Genomic DNA, 19,543 nt, shown 5'->3' with positions numbered 1-19,543 from the left:
TTGAATTACAACCCTCATTAAGGATAGAAAAAGATGAATTTTGCTAATATTTTCTAACGTGAAAGGGAAAACCTTTTCTTGCTGTAGCAATTGGATAAATTCCTGTTTTGTGTAGGAAACCTTGGTAAACCTGGAGAATTCTAACTTGCTCTAGATTTTGTCTGTTTTTTTAAAAAAGAATTTGAATAATTTTTTCATCTGAAACATGCTTTTTGTCTTCTCACCCTCATGTTTAACCTAGTAACCGTCTGCATCTTAATATTTTGTCCGATTCAGCCAAGTCTTCTTAAAACATTGAGAACTCTTCAAAACTTCTTTACCCACCAAGTTCCTCCTCCTCAGGCCTAAGAATCAGATATAGGAAGTCGTCCCTTGCTTCCACGTGGCCCTACACAGGCCAAAAGAACAGTCTCATTTGTGTTCTCTTTGGTGTTCTCTGGGTGTGTTCTTGGCTGAGGTCATCCTGGCATAACTTCAGATTCCTCCTGGGGTTCTTCCTGGCTGCACTTAGTCATGTTCCTTCCAGCCATCAACTCCTCCAGCATCATGACCAAGTCCTGAGCACCCAGAAGCTCCCAGAGGTTAGGTAAGCACTTCACGGCTTATTCTACAGTAGAATATGTCTTTGTGTTTAAATTACCAAATCAGGTTGATGGAATGAATAGCTCTTTAAGCTACAGTGTAATAACTCATCAAGAGACAAGTACAAAAGCAGATTGGGAGCATGGAGGGCTTTCCTAGTTCTCTAACCAGAGGAGAGACCTCCCAAATGATGATGGTTGGCATGCTCAGACTTTGGTGTCTTATCCACCAGCTTGGAGACCATACATTTTTTTTGTATCTGTTCTGCTATCTCTTTACCTAAACTGTGCCTTACCCTGGGATGATGTTCTACGTATGCCCGCCCTGATGCACCTGTAGCGTTCAGTGCCTGTGTTGGTCTGTAGGACATGAACTAGCTCTAATGCTCACCTGCCCTGTTTTACTTGGGGAAAGTCATCATGCCTTACCACTGAGTCTCAGCCATTACAAAGATAGTGCATTTAATTTAGATTTGTGTGTGGGTGGTGATGGGGCATTTTGTGAGATCTCGGAAGACAAAACTAGACCCAATATGGAAATTATAGGGAAGTCAATTCCAGCTTAATGTAAGTAGAATTTCCAGTAAGTAGAGTTGTTTGAAAATGTTCTGTGTTGTCCCAGATGTGTAGTGATATTATTAGGGATGATTCTGCAGAAGCTCAATAAGCAATTGTAGGGATTTTGTGTGAGTGTTGAAGTGTGGGTAGGGTGGGCTAGACAATGTATGGGTGGTGAGATTTTTGACTCAGATGTGACTGTTCAGTGGTTGTAGATTAGTGCATTCAAGGCGAGCAAGCTGAGAAGACTCCTGGTGCTAGTTGGTTAGTCAGGAAGCAAGAGGAAATTGCCAGGGGAGGGTGTCCCTAGAAGAGCAGGTCAAATACAGAAGTCCGTATTTTAAAAATGGAAGCAGGAAATGCAACTGCTGAAGGAAAACATTTGGAGGAAGAAAACCAGAATGGTTTAGGATATAAAGGCCAAGGGGAGAGCGTCTGAAGGAGAAAGGAGTTAGAGAATGATGTAGAAAATTGTATCGTCTGAAGCAGTGGTCTCCAAGGTAATTTGCAGACCATCATTGCAATGCAGTAGGACTTACGTGTATATTCAAACATAAGTATATATTTATGTAAATATATATTTATGCTTATATATTGTTAAATTTATTTTTGTAGGTATTTCAAGATATATATAGTATACTTAGTAATATTTGCATATAACTTATAAACAGATACAAATATGTTGGGGAAAGTGTGCTTAACATTTAACTAGTAGAATACATAGTCAAAAGTGTTTTGAGTCCTCTGCTCTAAAAAATAAAATACTCTACATCTTCCATGCTTACATAGTTCCCATTTAGGTTTTTTGTTATTGTTACTGAAAAAATTGTTTAAATACACATAACAAAATTTACCATCTTAATTATTTTTAAGTGCACAGTTCAGTGGTATTAAATACATTCACATTGTGCAGCCATAACCACTGTCTATCTCCATAACTCTTTTCATCTTGGAAAATTGAAACTTTTATACCCATTAAACAATAACTTCTCATTTCCCCCTCCCTCCAGCTTCTGGCAACCATCATTCTACTTTGTCTTCATGATTTTTGACTACTTTTAGTATCTCATATAAGTGGAATCATACAGTATTTGTCTTTTGGTGACTGACTTATTTCACTGAGCATCGTGTCCTCAAGCTTCATCTATGTTGCAACATATTGCACAACTTTTTCCTTTGTATGTATACACTTACAATATTTAATTGTATGTGTATACCTCATTTTGCTTATCCATTTATCAGTCGATGGCACAGGTTTTTTCCACATTTTAGCTATTGTGAATAATGTTATGAAAATGGGTATACAAATATCTCTTTGAGACCCTGCTTTCAGTTTTTTTGGGTATGTACCGAGAAGGAGAATTGCTGAATTATATGGTGATTCTGTGTTTAATTTTTGGAGGAACAACCATTCTTTTTTCCACAGTGGCTGTACCATTTTACATTTCCATTGCAGTGTAAAAGGGTTCCAATTTCTTTACATCCTCGTCAACACTCCATGTTTTGTGCTTTTTATAGTAGCCCTCCTAATGGGTGTGAGGTTGTATTTCATGGTAGTTTTGATTTGCATTTCCCTAATGATTAGTGATATTGAGTGTCTTTTCATGTGCTTATTGGCCATTTGTATATCTTTGGAGAAATAGCTATTCAACTCTTGCCCATTTTTAAATCAGGCTGTTTTATTGTTTGAGTTTTTGATATATTCTGAATATTAATCCCTTATTAGGTATGATTTGCAAATGTTTTCTCCCATTCTGTAGGTTGCCTTTTTACTCTGTTGATAATGTCTTTTGATGCATAAAATCTTTAATTTTCACAAAGTCCTATTTGTCTATTTTTTTTTGGTTTTGTTTCTTGTGCCTTTGGTGTCACATCCAAAAAATCATTGCCAAATTCAGTATTGTGAAGTTCTTCTATATTTTCTCCTAAGAGGTTTATTCTTTTAGTGCTTACATTTTGGTGATTGATCTATTTTGAGTTAATTTTTGTATATGGTGTTAGGTAAGGGTCCAATTTAATTCTTTGCTCATGGATATCCAGTTTTCCCAGCATTATTTGTGGAAAAGGCTGTTCCTTTCCCTGTTGAATGGTCTTGGCACCCTTGTCAGAAATCAGTTGGCCATATATGCAAGGGTTTATTTCTGGGCTGTCTTGTATATTCTGTTGGTCTGTATGTCTGCCTGTATGCCAGTCCCACACTGTTTTCATTACTGTAGCTTTGTAGTAAGTTTTGAAATCAGGAAGTATGAGTTCTCCAGTTTTGTTCTTTTTCAAGATTATTTTGGCTATTTAGGGTCCCTTGAGATTCCATATGAATTTTAGGATGGGTTTTTTAATTTCTGCAAAAATCATCATTTGGATTTTGAAAGGGATTGTGTTGAGTCTGTAGATTCCTTTGGGTAGTATGGACATTTTAACAGCATTAAGTCTTCTAATTCATGAATATGGGATGTTTCTATTTATGTCTTCAATGTTTTGTAGTTTTCATTGTACAAGTCTTTCTCCTCCTTGGTTATATTAATTCCTAAATATTCTTTTTGATGTTATTGTGAATGGAATTGTTTTTGTAACTTTTTCAGATTATTCATTGTTTGTGTATAGAAATACAAATGATCTTTATGTTGGCTTTGTATCCTACTGCTGTACTGAATTTAACAGTATTTTTGTGGAATCTTTTGGGTTTTCTACATGTAAAATCATATCACCTACAAAGAGATAATTCTATGTCTTCCTTTCCAATTTGGATGCCTTATTTCTTTTTCTAGCCTAATTGCTCTGGGTAGAACTTCCAGTACTGTGTTGAATAGAAATGTTGAAAATGAGTATTCTTGCCTTGATCTGATATTAAAGGAAATGCTTTCAGTCTTGCACCATTAAGTACGATATTTGCTGTGGGTTTTTCACATATGACTTTTATTATATTGTGGTATTTTCCTTCTCTTCCTATTCTGTTGAGTATTCTTTTTTTTTAAAGATTTTATTGGGGAGGGGGAACAGGATTTTATTGGGGAACAGTGTGTACTTCCAGGACTTTTTTTCCCCCCAAGTCAAGTTGTTGTCTCTTCGATCTTAGTTGTGGAGGGTACCGTTCAGCTTCAAGTTGTTGTCCTTTCAGTCTTAGTTGTGGAGGGCGCAGCTCAGCTCCAGGTCCAGTTGCTGTTGCTAGTTGCAGGGGGCGCAGCCCACCATCCCTTGCGGAGTTGAACTGGCAACCTTGTGGTTGAGAGGACATGCTCCAACCAACTGAGCCATCCGGGAGGCAGCTCAGCTCAAGGTGCCGTGTTCAATCTTAGTTGCAGGGGGCAGAGCCCACCATCCCTTGCAGGACTCGAGGAGTTGAACTGGCAACCTTGTGGTTGAGAGCCCACTGGCCCATGTGGGATTCGAACTGGCAGCCTTCGGAGTTAGGAGCACGGAGCTCCAACCGCCTGAGCCACCGGGCCGGCTGTGTTGAGTGTTCTTATCATGAAAGGGTGATGAATTTTGTAAAATGATTTTTCTGTATGAATTGAGATTATCATGCTTTTTTCCCTTCCGTTCTGATGATATGTGGCATATTACATTGATTTTCATATATTGAACCATCCTTACATTTCAGAAATAAATCCCACTTGGTTCTGGTGTATAATCCTTTAATATGCTGCTGAATTTTGTTTGTTAGCATTTTGTTGAGGATTTTTATATCAATGTTCATAGGTATGTTTGTTTTTGTTCTCTTGTAGTGTCCTTATCTGGCTTTGGTAGTAGAGTAATGCTGGCCTCACAAAATCAGTTAGGAAGTGTTCCCTCCTCTTCAGTTTTTTGGGAAAAATTTAAGAAAGATTGGTGCTACGTAGTTCTTTAAATGTTTGGTAGAATTCACTAGTGAAGCCCTCAGGTCCAGGGCTTTTCTTTGTTGGGAGATTTCTGATTACTGATTCAATCTCCTTATTAGTTACAGGACCCTTTAGATTTTTCTATTTCTTCATGATTTAGTCTTGGTAGGTTTTGTGTTTCTAGGAATTTTTTCATTTTATCTAGGTTATCCAATTTGGTATACAGTTATTCATAGTACTCTGTCATAATCATTTTTATTTCTGTGAAATTTGTAGTAATGTGCCCACTTTCATTTCTGATTTTAGTAATTTGAGTCTTCTCTCCTTTTTTCTTAGTCCATTTAGGTAAAGGGTTGTCAATTTTGTTAATCGTTTTGAGGAACCAACTTTTGGTTTCATTGATTTTTCTCCATTTTTCTGTCCTTTATTTCATTTATTTCTACTGCAATCATTATTTCCTTTCTTCTGTAGCTTTGGGATTAGTTTTCTTTTTTAGTTCCTTAAATTGTAAAATTAGGTTGTTAGCTTGAGATTTCTTTCTTTTTTTAAAATGTGCTTATAGTGATAAATTTCCCCTTTGGCATCACTTTCACTGTGTCCTTGAATTTTGGTATGTTGTGTTTTCATTTTCATTCGTCTCTAAGTATCTTTAAATTTTCTCTTGTGTGATCTTTTTCTTTTATCTATTGTTTAATAGTGTGTTGTTTAATTTCCGTAATTTTGTGAATTTTTCAGTTTTTGTTTTGTTGTTGATTTCTAACTTCATCTTGTGGTTAAAGATGTGTGTGTTGTATATCTGTCTTTTAAAATCTATTGAGACTTAATTTGTGGCCTCACATAAGGTCTATCCTGGAAAATGTTCCATGTACACTTGACAGAATGTGTATTCCATTGTTGTGGGGTAGAGTGTTCTGTGTATATCTGTTAGAACTAGTTGATTTACTATGTAGTTTAAGTCTGTTATTTCCTTATTTATCTTCTGTTTGGTTGTTCTGTTATGAGTAGAGTATTGAAATCTCCAACTATTTTGTAGAACTGTCTATTTTACTATTCTGTCAGTTCTTGCATGTATTTTGTTGATCTGTCATTAGGTATGTAAATGTTTATAATTCTTACAGCTTCTTGCTGTATTGAACCTTTTAATACATAATGTCCTTTATTTCTTGTAACCTTTTTTGATTTAATGTCTATATTGTCTGATATGAGTATAGCCACCCCTGATCTCTTTCAGTTACTATTTTCATGGAATATCTTTTTCCATCCTTTCACTTTAAACTGTTTTGTATCCTTGGATCTCGAGTGAGTCTTTTATAGACAGCATATAGTTGGATCATGTGTTTTTTATACATTCTGCCAATCTATATTTTGATTGGTGAGCTTAATCCATTTGCATTTAAATTATTGATAAGGAGCGACTTAGTTCTGTCATGATGCTACTTGTTTTCTATATGCCTTATGTCTTTTTTTGGTCCTCATTTTCTGTATTACTGTCTTCTTTTGTACTTTTTTGTAGTGAAATTTTAAAATTCTTTTCTTACTTCCTTTTGTGTTTATTCTGTAACTATTTTCTTTGCGATTACCATGGGATTACATTTAACATCCTGAAGTTGTAACAATGTAATTTGAATTTATTACAACTTAACTTCAATAACATACGAAAACTGCTTCTTTAGAGCTCTGTCCCTACCTCTTTTGGTTGTTGATGTCAAAGAATTATGTCTTTATACACTGTGTACCCCAAGACATAAACTGATAATTCTTTAAAATACATTAGTCTCTTAAATTATGTGGAAAGCAAAATTTGGCGTGAGAAACCAAAGTTACAGTAATACTAGCTTTTACACTAGTATTAGTCTGTTAAGTGTATTAGTCTCTTAAATCACATAGGAAAAGTATAGTTACAAACCATTGTTACGGTATACTAACTTTTATAATTGTCCAAGTATTTACCTTTATGGAGATATTTATTTCTACATGTGGCTTCAATTTACTGTGTAGTGTCCTTTCATTTCACCTTTCAAGACTCCCTTGTGCATTTCTTGGCAAGGCAGGTGTAGTGGTCACAAACTCCCTCAGCTTTTCTTTATCTGGAAATGTCTTAATTTCTCCTTCACTCTTGAAGAGGCAATTTTGCCAGATACAGGATTCTTGTTTGATAGTTTTTTTTCTGTTAGCACTTTGAGTATATCAACCCACTCACTGTCTTATAGTCTCCAAACTTTCTGATGAGAAGTCTGCTGATAATCTTATTGAAGATCCCTTATATGTGATTCACTTTTCTCTTGATGCTTTCAAGATTCTCTATTATCTTTTGAAAGTTGACTATAATTTGTGTTGGTGTGGGTCTCTTTCAGTTCCTCTTTGAGTGCTTCTTACGTGAAGACTTGAAGTTCGTTGAGCTTCTTCGATGTTTATATTCATGTATTTCATTAAATTTGGAAAGTTTTCAGCCACTAATTCTTCAGACATTCTCTCTGCCACTTTCTCTTTTAATCTTCAGGGACTTCCACGATGCATATGTTGGTCTGTTTGTTTGCGTCCCACAGTTTTCTTGGGCTCTGTTTGCTTTTCTTCCATCGTTTTTTCTTTTCCTTGGCCTCAGTAATTTCCATTGTCCTATCTTCAGGTTCACTGAGTATTTCTTCTGTCTGCTCAAATTTGAATCCCTGTAGTGAATTTTTCTTTCAATTATTGTGCTTTTCAGTTCCAAAATTTCTTTTGAGTTCATTTTAGGTTTTCTGTTTATGGATATTTCCATTTTGTTCACACACTGTTTTCTTGACTTTCTCCACATGTCTCATTAGTTCTTTGGGCATCTTTAAGACAGTTGTTTTAAAGTCCTTGTCTAGCATATCTGCCATTAGGTCTTTTTTAGGAACACTGTTGATTTATTTTTTCTTTTGAATGGGCCACACTTTTGTGTTTCTTTATATGCCTTATTATTTTTTGATGAACGCTGTACATTTGAATCTAATAATGTGGTAACTCTGGAAATGAGATTTCCCCCTTCCCCAGGGTTTGATTTTATTGGTGGTTTTACTTGTTTATTATTTTTGTTTTTATTTTATTTTTGTTGTAGGCTGTCAGTATTGAAGATTAACCTGAGGTGTAAACTTAAGGACTTCTCAGGTTTTTTATGAGCCTTCCCTGGGCATGCACAGTCACTTTCTAATTTTCTCCATATATGCAGTTGGTTTTGAATGTCCTAGTTTTTAATGCCTGGCTCCCAAAAAAGGGAAAAAGGGAAAAATGAAAGAGTTGGGAGGGAACGCTCTGGCCCTTTATATCCCACGGAAGTCACTTCAGCCAGAAGGAGAGGAGCTTGCAACAATGGGGGGAGGTACAACAATGGCTGCTCACCTCTTTGTCTTCATTCTGTGATCAGAAGCAGCATCGAAAGGCAGAGCAGAGAGATTTGGAGGACAAGGTCCTTTGTGCCACCCTAGCTCCCACAAGCTGTGTGCGCTGCTCCAGGAACATGTGCACAGTTATCTCCTCAGGGGCTGGGGATGAGGGACTGGTCACTGCTACTGTGCTAAGAGCTGAAATTGACTAGAATTAACAGTTTACCATCCAAGTCTTCCCCTGGAAGTTGCAAGCCTTCAACAGCCTTCGGAGATCCAAAACAGTTAAATCAGATAGATTCTGCCAGTGTGATTGTTGTCTAGGTGGGAAGAGAGATTCCTGGTGCTGCCTACTTTGCTGTCTTCCCCAAATCCTCTACCCCACTTAGTTTTCTAAATATTCAGTCATCAAATATTGACTGGATGTTTACTTTTTGCCTAACCATGATGGACATAATGAAGAGTTAAAACAATGTGGAAGATACCATCTCTGACCTTGGTTAAGAGCATAGTCTTGTTAAAGTAGTATCTTGGTTGTCTATTGCTGCCTAACAAACCACCCCAAAATTTAGTGGCTTAAAACAACAGCCATTTGTTGGTCATGATGCTGTAGTTAGGAATTTATCAAGGGTGGACATCTCTGCTCCAGATGGGGTTTCTTGGGCTTACTCATGTGGCTGTGTTCGCCTGGTGGCTGGATAGGGCTGGAATATATGAGGTGGCCTCATTCACATGTCTGAGGCCTTTGTGCTGGCTGTTAGCTGGAGTGCCCTGCTTCTCTTCCATGTGTCCTCTCTTGTCACATGGTCAGTCATTCTTAGGGCCTTTCTCGCCACATGCCCTTCTGTTTAGCAGGATAACCTGGACTTCTATACATGGTGTCTGGTTCCTGGACAGTAGAAGCTGTCAGGCCTATGGAGGTCTAGAACTGGCAGAACAGTCACTTCTGCAGATTCTATTGATTAAAACTAGTCAGAGGGCCAGCTCAGGTTCAAGTAGAGAGGAAATGGACTCTACCTCTTGATGGGAGGAGCAGTCATATGTCTACAGAGATAGGAGGAATTGTTGATAGTTATGTTTCCAGATAACCTTCCGTAGGAATCTAGACACTCACTTGAATCAATATAGAATCAAAACAAGTGAATTATGATGATGTTCAAATAAAGTTCAATATGAGATGTCCAGTGCACTCCTCTTCTCCCCTGTCAGGATGTACCCTCCATGAGGGCAGGGATTTTTATCTGTTCAGTTCATTGTTTTATTCCCAGGCCCAAGAACAGTGCCTGGCTTGTGATAGAGGTTCAGTGAATATCTGTTGAAGGATTGCTGAGGAGGTGACCAGTAGCAATGGAGAGGGTGGTATAGAACGGGTTAATCAGAGAAGGCTTCAGAGACAACGTGAATCTGGATCCAAGGCTTGGAAAAGAGTCATAAATATGAATTAGTGTCTCAGAGGTGGGTAGCCAAGATTTATTCAGTATTCAACAAACATTGAGTGCCTGCCTGTGCCAGATGCTAGAGATTCGAAGATACGTAAGAGACTTTCCCTTGAGGAGGCAATCGTAACATCTCACACATGTTAGAATATAGGAAAGAGGATTCTTCTTGGGATAATAGTGGAAGGTTTCAGCATGAGCATACACAGATGGGACTGAGTAAGGCAAATGTGTCTGAAGGGGAAAGGCTGAACTGAAGATATTACTAGGAAAAAATGGGTATGAGTGTGTGTATGTGTAAGTTAGAGAGTCTTGAAGATAGTAAACTGCAGAATTTATTTATTAGGTAAATGATAAGGAACTCCTCTTCTAAGTCTGTAAACATGTGAGTAATATGATGAAAACTCGATTTGAGAGGGTTTATTTGATGCAAAATTTAAAAAAAATCAGCAGTCTTAATGGAAGGTGATTTATTACTAGGATTCATGAGTGAATGGATGGTGATTATTCACCTTACTGTAGTAATACAATGCTTTAGAAGTTTACAAAGATCATTGCCATATACATATGACAGGGTGAAAAGCAAAAATACAAAATTATTAGTATATAGTAGTATGTGTATACTATCTTCCTTTTCTCTCCCCTTTTATCCAGATGATATCAGTCCTAGTTTGTGGTGAATGAACCAGAGAAGAGGGTGGCTAAAGTAGTGAGATGAATGTTTTATTCTAGGGGAGACAAAGGCTAACAGAAGATGAAGCAGATTAGTTGGGGTGGAATTGGGGGAAGAAATCCATGACCATATCCTTGAAATGTGGACTTCATGGAGTGTGATGTTTGAAGAGTACTTCTAGGTACTAGTGCCTTGAATTGTGTTGTGCTTCCTTAAGAAGCCTCCTATAAGAAGGTGCTAGGTGTTTTTTTTTTCATTTTAAGTTTTTGTTTTGTCGGACAATGTGTTGACAGTGTTACTGGATCTGTGCTGAAACTGACATCAAGATTGCCCAGTATAAACCTGGCAAAAGAAATAAATATAAAAGTCAAGGAAGCACAGAGAGTTCCAAATAAGATGAACCCAAAGAGACCCACACAAAGACACATCATAATTAAAATGCCAGAGGTTAAAGACAAGATTCTTAAAAGCAGCAAGAGAAAATCAGTTAGTTGCCTACAAGGGAGCTCCCATAAGACTGTCAGCTGATTTATCAATACCCTGTTTCCCCGAAAATAAGACCTAGCCAGACAATCAGCTCTAATGTGCCTTTTGGAGCAAAAATTAATATAAGACCTGTCTTATTTTACTATAATATAAGACTTGGTCTTCTATAACACAATATAAGATTGGGTCTGATACTAAGTTTTGCTCCAAAAGACGCATTAGAACTGATTATCCGGCTAGGTCTTATTTTCGGGGAAACATGGTAGAAACTGCAAGCCGAAGGGATTGGCAGGAAATATTCAAAGTGATGAAAAGCAGGGACCTACAACCAAGATTACTCTATCTAGTAACACTATCATTTAGAATTGAAGGACAGAAAAGAACTTCCAAGGCAAGAAAAAGCTAAAGGAGTTTACCAACACCAAATCAGAATTATAAGGAGTCTTAGAATTCTATAAGATGATAAAAAATATAAATAATAAAATGGCAATAATTATATATCAACAATTACTTTCAATGTAAATAGATTAAATGCTCCAATCAAAAGATAGGGTGGCTGAATGAATAAGAAAACAAGACCCTTACATATGCTGTCTACAAGAGACTCACTTCAGACCAAAAGGCACACACAGACTTAAAGTAAAGGGATGGAAAAGGATATTTCGTGAAAATGGAGATGGAAAAAGAAAAAAAAGCTGGGTTAGCAATATTCACACCAGAAAGATAGAGGCTATAAAACAAAAGCTATAACAAGAGACAAAGAAGGATCCAGTAATCCCACTTCAGGGTATTTATCTGAAGAAACCCAAAATGCTACTTTGAGGGGGTGTAAGCATCCATATTCATTGCAGCATTGTTGACAGTGTCCAAGATATGGATGCAGCCAGGGTGTCTGTCGAGGGATGAATGGATAAAGAGAAGGTGGTACGTATATACAATGGAATATTGGTCGGCCATGGAAGGGAATGGGTTCTTGCCATCTGGTGGCATGGATGGACCTGGAGGATGTTGTGCTGAGTGGAATGTGTCAGACAGAGAATGACAGATGCAATGTGATTTCACTTGAATATGGAATCTAAAGAACAAAATAAACAACACAGAAACAAAGTCATAGATACAGAGACTATTTGGATGGTTGCTAGATGTGAGGGGGCTTGAAGTGGTGGGTGAAAAAGGGGAAGGGATTAAGATGTACAAAGTGGTTGTTACAAAGTAGTCATGGGGACATAGGGTACAGCATAAGGAATATAGTCAATAATATTGTAATAACTATGTATGGTGTTAGATGGGTACTAGATTTATTGGGGTGATGGGAAGGGTTTGGGGGGCAGGGTGAAAAAGGTGAAGGCATTAAGAAGTACAAATTGGTAGTTAGAAATAGTCATGGTAAAGTAAAGCATAGGGAATATAGTCAGTAATATGGTAATAACTATGTATAGTGCCAGGTGGGTATTAGATTAGTCAGGGGAATCACTTCTTAAATTATATAAATGTCTAACCACTATGCTGTACACCTGAAATTATTAATAATATAAAGTAATATTGAATGTCAGCTGTAATTGAAAAATTTAAAAAGGGAGAGAAATGTGAAGGGGGATAAGAAGTCAAATTTCCAGGTATAAAACAAGTAAGTCATTGGGATGTAATGTACAGCACAGGGAATATAGTCAATAATATTATGATAGCATGGTACACTGTCAGATGGTTGCTGGACTTATCATGGTGATCACTTCTTGAAGTATATAAATATTGAATAACTATTGTATATGTTTGAAACTAATACCGTAGTGCCTCGGTTTTTGAATGTCTCCGTTGACGAACATTTCGGTTTATGAACGCTGTAAACCCGGAAGTAAACACTTTGGTTTTCGAACACGCCTCGGAATTCGAACAGGTCATGCGGCTTCCGCTGAGTGCAAGATCCCAAGCCCTAGTTGTTGGCTGTTTTCGAACGTTTCGGATCTTGAATGTTCTTCTGGAACGGATTACATTAGAAAACCGAGGTACCACTGTATAACATTGTATGTTAGCTATATTTTAATAAAAATCTTTAAAATAAAAAGGAAAAAAAGATTGCCCAGTATTGTATACGTTACCTTCTTTGGTTCAACATAGTCACTCCCAAAAATTGTATGAAATGTTTGGGACCAGTCTTATCATTATTATATTTTTTGCATTAGAGGACACTGAGTCTTCAAAGAGAACAAGACAGGAGCCAGTGCTTCTCTCTGAAGTCTCAATATGAAGGCCTGAACTAGGACAGTAAATAAATCTTGAGACCTATTGTTAGGAACCCACTGTGTGTACCACATTACTTAATTGATTTAGAAAATTGGAAAGGTGTTGGACAAAGATAGGACCACAGAACCCTTATTTGTAGTCAGTGGATTAATACTTTTTGGACTGAAATGTATGAAAGCTCACAGGTCCAAATGAAAGTTAATAACACACATATTGTGAAAGGGCTTTCATTCGACCACAAGGAATTCTCTAGGTCTGCAGTTCTTTAAAAAGTTTTGTTTACATATACTGAGAATTCTATAAAAAAGATGGACCTTTCCCCCCAGAAGAATGCACATAATTTGCATACAACTTTAGGGACTATTGAGGTCCTACAGCCCACCGAGAACATCCTGTGAATTCAGCTTATTTGCTAACTTTACCAGGGTTGCTTCAGTGAGTTGAAATTCTCTTTCATCATAAAATTCTCCCTGTGTTTTCTGGCAGTTATTAACTATACCTGAAAACAGCTTTAGGAAAAGTAATCATTCCATCCATAATTAGAGACAAGATTCTTGAGTCTAGCATTGAAACCATTATGGTGCTCTGCTCAGTGAGATGGTTCTCCAGGAAGTGAGGCTTTAATGACTTTTGTGACCAGTTTGCTCTTTCTCTTCAATTGCTCTAGGAGTCACCTGTAAGTGAGTCTTTGCAAAGGGGATGATTTTAACACCTAAAAATGGAAGCAGATTAGGGGTCCTGGGTATAGGATTTAGAATAAGAAATATATAGTAACCCTGGTTGTTAAATTACATAGGCTTTTATAATAAGGTACTGTTCATTTTGTGTAGTTCATCTTTTTTCTTGTTCTCTTGGCTTTTTTATGTACTAGGTAAGTCCAATTTTAATTCTGAATATTGAGTTTTATTAGGTAAACAGTAATTTTAACAGCTCCTCTTCCCTGAGTAACTTCTGTCTATGTAGATAAGCAAACTACTGTTGCTAAATGCTTGGCAAAATGTCAGGATGAGCAGGGGAACCTCCATTATCTTTTCAGCCATCTTGAACAGTTCCTAAAGAAAATTATTCATCACTCGGAGGTTAACGTTTGTCTTTTCTAAAATCTTAACTGTAGTCTTCTTTTTCCTTTCATCCTTTTTTTTTATTGTTCTCCCATTGAGGCTACTTTAGGAAATAAGTTTTATTTTTATTTAGGCTTCCCTTGTATGTTAGGGAGGGAAAAATATTTGCTTTATGTGGGTTCTTAATTGAAATGAGTCATGACTGCACTAAGAAAATGAAATGCTTAAAAATACTTTGGGGTTTTTAACATGTCCTCTTCACTCATCTGTTAAACTGTAGGCCCTGGTTCATTAAAGATAATTAGTGATTGTATGAACAGTATCATTTAATAATCATAACAGCCCCGTATGTTTCATGAACGTTAAGCTTTCAAGTAGACAGGGCGTGAAGTCAGTGAAAGAGGTGGGAGATAGAACAAGCCTAATTCCTAACCTAAAACACGCCTCACTGACCGTGCCAGTTTTTGTAATGTGGTGGAACCATCTTTAGTGTTATTTTGATACTCTTTCTCCCCCTCCCCCTTTTGATTCTGGGTTTTGAGGGAAGCATGTTTGTCCCTTCCTTAATATATATACCATGCCTTGAATGTTATTTGAGGGTGTGGAACTTTAAAAATTATTGGAAAATTAACCTTCTCATTTCTTTTACCCTATCCCCCAACTAAATGGAGAACTTTCATTATTGTTGGAGAGTAAGATGAGCTATCTCCAAGATTGAGACCCAGCTTTTATATTTTCCATCGTGGTATTAGGAAATTTTTAATTTTGAACGAATGTCTCCCCTTTTCTTTATTTTGTCCCCCTCATGAAATCTTTTCTAACTAAAATGGGCCGGAAATAATTAATGGAAGCAAACAAGACATTGATTAAAATGGGTATTTATTTTGATTATTTCTTTTGGATTACTTCCTCACTTCCTTTTTAAATTGTAGTAAATGATCTCAGGATTTGACCCATGCCATCAAATTTTCTCCATTATACTGATCTCCCACTTTTTCATATTTGGTTTGCTTAACTTTTAGAGTTTTGATTTACTTCTTAAATTCCCTCATGCGTAATAAAGCTATACTAGAAATATTTGAGGGAGTAGAGGGAATACCAGTCTAAACTAGCTTAATCTTAAATACAGAGTATTTTTCAAGGAATGTTGTGTTTTCATTTACATATATGTATACATTAAAAACTTGAACCACCACATATTACCTAGTATGATCCTTAAGGAATTTGCAGTTACCTGAGCCCTGGTTTTGCATGTGAATGGATGCTTCTAAGTGTTTGAGGCTACTTTGAAAGAATTCTTAATAGTTTAACTAGTAACTCTTAAAGTCTTGGCTATACTTCTTATTTAGTAAACCTTGTATTTTTTTTCTTATGTGTAGAGTAAAGGTACTTTTAGCTCAGCTACATGAACTATTTCATTATTAATAAGTGGAGTGGAACTACTAGAAGTTATTTTTTTTTAGTGAAAATCTATAGCTTTTCTCTCCTTATATATTGCATTTAAATGATTACTATATCTACCACCCACACACATTGATGTGTCAATGGATTCCAATCCCTGAACACACCACATATTTGTAGACAATTAGAGCAAATAATCTTTGGGTCTAAACTAGACTAAGTTTTTTGAAGGGAGGAATCAGATACCGTGGCATTCTTTCTGCTCCCAAAGTAAAGATATTTTCCAAAGACTTTGCTCAAGTACCCACCTTCGTAGGGGGCAGCCTTGTATGAGGAGCAGGCTCCACTTCCTTTCTATTTGGAATGAATAGGAGGGTGAGTTCATGTCCAAGGGAGCCCTTGAACACTGCCCTGTCGACCTACTTGTGAGTGGGCCTGTGAGGATTGTGCCACGTCATTACCACAGTATTTAAAGCAAGGGTTTTGAGATGGCCGGATGGCTCAGTTGGTTAGAGTGCAAGCTCTGAACAAGAGGGTTGCAGGTTGGATTCCCACATGGGCCAGTGAGCTGCGCCCTCCACAGCTAGATTGAAGGCAACGAGCTGCCGCTGAACTTCCAGAGGGGTGGCTGGATGGCTCAGTTGGTTAGAGCGTGAGCTCTCAACAACAAGGTTGCCAGTTCAATTCCCGCATGGGATGGTGGGCTGCGGCCTCTGTGACTAAAGATTGAAAACAGCGACTGGACTTGGAGCTGAGCTGCGCCCTCCACAACTAGATTGAAGGACAATGACTTGGAGCTGATGGGCCCTGGAGAAACACACTGTTCCCCAATATTCCCCAATAAATAAAATGTAAAAAAAAAAAAATAAGCAAGGGTTTTGGTGTCTGCCCTGGATTTGAACTTCAGCATTGTCATTTTTCAGCTGCGGGATCTGTCTTGAACAAACTAAGTTAATCTTTCCAAACTTCAATTTCCTGATTTAGAAAGTGGATAATTACAGCCTCACCAGGTATGTGTGCTCCAGGAGAGATTTTTGATAGTGGCAAATAGATGATTCCTGTCCTACTAATGAGTAGATCAGTTTACCATCTGTCTACCTTGCACAATCAGCCTTTCTGCAAAAGGCCTTTTTGACTAACAGTATAACCTGTGTGTCTGTATCTTGTCTCTAGGCGGTAAGTACTTCTAGAACATGGTCCTTGTCTTACTTGTTTCTGTAATTGGCTTACAGAGCTTGATATTCAGGAAATGTTAATTGCATGAATAGACGATGCATACTCCCCTTTGAGCCTACCATAGTATTTGGATTTCTGATAATTATATTTACTATTTGCATGCATTGAGAAACTCATGCAGTATAAAGTTTGCTATGAGGACATTTCCATTGGCCAGAGTGGCTTATATATCAGGTTTGGCTGGACATTTCTTAATGTTCTGTTGAAGAATTTTACATATACTGTGTTTCCCTGAAAATAAGACCTAGCTGGACGATCAGCTCTAATGCGTCTTCTGGAGCAAAAATTAATATAAGACCTGGTCTTATTTTAATATAAGACCAGATATAATATAATATAATATAATATAATATAATATAATACCCAGTCTTATATAATATAAGACCTTATGTAATATAAGACCCGGTCTTATATTAATTTTTGCTCCAAAAGATGCATTAGAGCTGATCGTCTGGCTAGGTCTTCTTTTCGGGGAAACACGGTAGGTTTATAAAGGATACTGGTCTGTAGTTTTCTTACGGTGTTTTTGTCTGGTTTTGGTATCAGAGTAATGCTGGTCTCTTAATAATGAGTTGGGAAATGGACTTTTTCTTTTCTTTTCTGTAGTGATTGTATGTAATTGGTGTTACTTCTTTTTTAAACGTTTAATAGAATTCACCAATGTAATCATCTGGGTCTGCAGATTTTTCCCCCAGAAGGTTTTTATTTGCAATTAAATTTTGTTACATGTTTAGGTTATCTATTTCATCTTGGATGAGTTTTGATAGTTTGGAATTTTTAAGGAATGGGTTCGTTTCTTCTAAGTTGTTGAATTTATATGTGTAGAGTTGTTTATATGTGTAGAATTTATATGTGTAGAGTGTTCTTATCCTTTTAATGTCAAAACTATCCTTTAAAATCTGTAATGAAATCCCCTCTTTTCATTCCTGATATTATGATTTGTGTTATGTCTTTGTTTATTAGTCTTGTTAGAGATTTATCAATTTTATTGACCTTTTCGAGGGACTAAAATTTGGTTTTATTGATTTTCTTTCCCATTGTTTTTGTGTTTTCAGTAGTTAAAACAGTAGTTGCCTCTACTTTTTTTTTAATCTCCCCTCTTAAAGTCCCAACTTCTGACATCTTCTTTTTTATTATAAAGAACACTTTTATATTATCAAAGCTGGTGAGATTTCATTCTGTAATATAATGGCAGGTAAGAGTTCTTTGATTTGTGTATACATTGAATCTAAAAATTGAAAATCATTTACATTATTATGACTATACTAATATTATTCACTTCACATCTTAATCCTGTACTTGGATTACATTTCTGTTCTTGTATGGCATTTTTTTTTCCTAATTGCTTTTCTTTTTCTTTGTGATGCTTGCCTTTATTATATCCTCAATCATTTACAGACTCTCCATTATATAATATATCCTACTGAGTTCTGCTCTCCCTATGCTCCCTGCATCCTCCCTGGAGTCCATTGTTGCTCCAAACTGGACTGATTACTTTTTAGGTGTTTTTCATAGCTATCATCCTGCAAATTCCCATTTTCGCTTTCTTTGATTAGATTGTTTTCTGAATCCCATATCGTTTCCTTTTTTTTTTTTTTAAACCAATTCTAGCTTCTTTTTTTTTTTTAATTGGAGAAGGGGAACAGGACTTCACTGGGGAACAGTGTGTACTTCCAGGCCCTTTTTCCAAGTCAAGTTGTTGTCCCCCCAATCTTAGTTGTGGAGCGTGCTGTTCAGCTTCAAGTTGTTGTCCTTTCAGTCTTAGTTGTGGAGGGCGCAGCTCAGCTCCAGGTCCAGTTGCTCAGCTCAAGGTGCCGCATTCAATCTTAGCTGCAGGGGGCACAGCCCACCATCCCCCGCAGGAGTCGAACCGGCAACCCCGTGGCCGAGAGGACACGCTCCAACCAACTGAACCATCTGGGAGCTCAGCGGCAGCTCAGCTCAAGGTGCCATGTTCAATCTTAGTTGCAGGGGGCGCTGCCCACTATCCCTTGTGGGATTCGAGGAATTGAACTGGCAACCTTGTGGTTGAGAGCCCACTGGCCCATGCGGGAACCGAACCGGCAGCCATCGGAGTTAGAAGCATAGAGCTCCAACCGCCTGAGCCACCGGGCTGGCCCATCCTTTCCTTTTTTGACATACTTTCTGATTTTGATGAAACATATCCTTTATGACCATCTTATGGAAGGATGGGAAGAAAGTACACTTTCTGAGTCCTTTTACTCAGTCTATACATGGGGTGGCTAGTTGGGCTGGGCATGGAATTCTAGGTTGAAAGAATTTTCGCTAAGAATTTTTATGGATCACTTTATTATCTACTAGCATCATGTCTTAATAATGAGAAAGCCAGTCTTATCCTAATTCTTGTTCTATTGTAGAAGACTGACTTTTTTTTTCTTTACCATTTCTGACTCGTTTTAAATTTTTTTTTAAGGAGGGCACAACTTGCAGTGGACCATACGGGGATTGAACTGGCAACCTTGGTGCCATCAGCACGATGCTCTAACCAACTGAGCTAACCGGCCACCCCTGTAGGAGACTGATTTTATATTTGATTTTTTGAAAGATTGCGATGATAATGTCTTGACATGGATCTTTTAAAGTTTGTATTGGCCATTGGCAGGCCATTTTAGTTTGAAGATCCATGTTCTTTCCAAATACTACATACAGTACTTTGATAGTATTTGGATAGTGTTTTCTCTATTTTCTCT

The 19,543-nt window shown here is 37.2% G+C and overlaps 1 protein-coding gene across 4 annotated transcripts in view; it reads left to right on the top strand.

Moving 5' to 3' along the window:
* The window catches only part of CNNM2 (cyclin and CBS domain divalent metal cation transport mediator 2), a 140,553-nt gene that overhangs the window by 45,979 nt on the left and 75,031 nt on the right, over window positions 1-19,543 (top strand). The gene's annotated exons all lie outside the window — the stretch shown is intronic.

This window comes from Rhinolophus sinicus, linkage group LG07, assembly GCF_036562045.2.
Source record: "Rhinolophus sinicus isolate RSC01 linkage group LG07, ASM3656204v1, whole genome shotgun sequence".
NCBI lineage: Eukaryota > Metazoa > Chordata > Mammalia > Chiroptera > Rhinolophidae > Rhinolophus > Rhinolophus sinicus.
This window is presented reverse-complemented; position numbering and strand designations above follow the sequence as displayed.